General features: G+C 48.4%; 1 protein-coding gene across 1 annotated transcript in view; it reads left to right on the forward strand.

The window, feature by feature from the left end:
- CNTN6 (contactin 6) overlaps positions 1-1,791 on the forward strand; it is a 180,684-nt gene that overhangs the window by 170,798 nt on the left and 8,095 nt on the right. The window lies entirely within an intron of this gene.

A 1,791-nucleotide genomic window follows, 5' to 3' on the forward strand; every position in this document is an offset into this window, starting at 1 on the left:
TGTCCGTGCGTGCCTACGTGTGTTCTTACGTCATGTCCGTGCGTGCCTACGTGTGTTCTTACGTCGCGTGTTCAGAGGCGAGTTCGCTCTTTGCATTTTCTGAAGTAGGAAAAGCCCAGCTGCTTTCTGCTCCTTTCTCCATATAAATGTGTTTCAGACATTTTCTCCAAGGGTCCTGGAAGGACACTGAAGGCGGAGCTGAGACGTGGCTTCAACGCAGCGCCGCCCCGGGCTCTGGCTTTGGTTCCATGTCCTGGACATGCCATCAACGTGACCTCTGAAGAGTAGTGGCAGCCAAGTTCTGCGTCCATCCCCCGTTCATACTGTCCCGGTTTAGATTTTCAATCTAATAGTCGATCATCCATTGTACCTTCAGAAAAGCAGAGCTCACGTTTACCGAAATCCCTGCCCCTTCTGATGGGGCAAAATGAACACGAGACAGAGCCATTTTTTGGAAATAGATGATCCAGGCGTCACTCAGGAAAACAGCGCCTCCCATGCGCTGGCTCAGGGTTAGGTGGCTAGCGCGGATGGAAGCAGGCAAGCTGCCCGCCTTCGGGTGGTTCCTCCTTGAGTGGAGAGGCAACTGGAACAGGCAAAAGCAAAAGCGTGGAACAATCGGGAGTTATGAAAAGCACTGTGAAGAAGGGGCTGAGACAGACACACAGACAGACAGAAGGGGCGCCTGTCTGGGAAGGCCGTAGACTTCGATAAAAAGGAGCCAGTGGACAGAGGGACCGCCCAGCAGAAGGAACGGCACACGCGAAGCTTCCGAAGCCTCCGTTATCTTTGTCGCTGGCGATGATGGCAGCTCGCTCTTTCCTAAGTAACTATCAGTGACTGAACAGGAAGTGTGATCACTTAGTGAAAGTGACGACTTCCTTCAAGACAGCCGAGGGGCACTGCAATGTCTTGTGATTCCCACAGGCATCGCTCACGTGGAATTTAGATTTACGACTGAAGGGAGAAAAAACGTTCACATCGATTTCAAGAGGAAAAGGGGCGAAAAAAGAGCACTACTTCTCTAGAAGGAAGCGTTCAGACCCAGGAATAGAAAGTGTTTGCAAATTTTAGTTCAATTTGGCCGCTGACATTGACTGACTCGCCCTCGGTGCTGGACTTTTCTGGTTGTAAATATGTAATCAATCCCTATTTAGACATAAAAGAAGCATTAAGCTTTTATTTCATCTTGCACTTACGTTCTTTTTCTCGTCCCCAAATGTCAACCCCATGCTGTTACCTAGAACTGTAACATAAGAAGTTGTTTTTTGGAATTGAGTTCACAGTATGAACCACAGTCGAATATAAATGCCATCTACAGAAAAATTGATCACAGGGAAACCATTAGAGCTGTGGAGGGCTAGTGTCGCTCTGTCATTTGATTAATAGAGAATGATTTAGTCTTTGGAAATTGCCCGAAAAGATTTTTAAAAATCCGAAAAGTGCTTGTTTGTTGAGTTCGGCATTGACCGATGCAGTTCGCACAGCATTGGTCAAACAGCCGTGACTGTTGCTTTATGTTGCCCACGTGACAGAGACTGGGTTGTCAAGGTAATAGAAATTTCGGTTTCATCGTAGATATTTGCAGTTCGGTTTAACCAGGTGCATAAAACTCACGGAACTAGAACCGGTGGCAGTGTCCGTACTGAGGCAGTGGCCTTCTAAAGCCACGTCCTTCAGTAAAAGGAAGAAACACAACAGTAGGAATAGCCACAACTCAGCGTGACGAGCTGAGCCCCGCAGCAGCCGGGGACAAGCGCGTCTCTCTCCGCTTCGTCCCAACTGAAGTCT

The sequence above is a fragment of the Pteropus vampyrus genome, unplaced genomic scaffold (assembly GCF_000151845.1).
Source record: "Pteropus vampyrus isolate Shadow unplaced genomic scaffold, Pvam_2.0 Scaffold409, whole genome shotgun sequence".
NCBI classification, from domain to species: domain Eukaryota; kingdom Metazoa; phylum Chordata; class Mammalia; order Chiroptera; family Pteropodidae; genus Pteropus; species Pteropus vampyrus.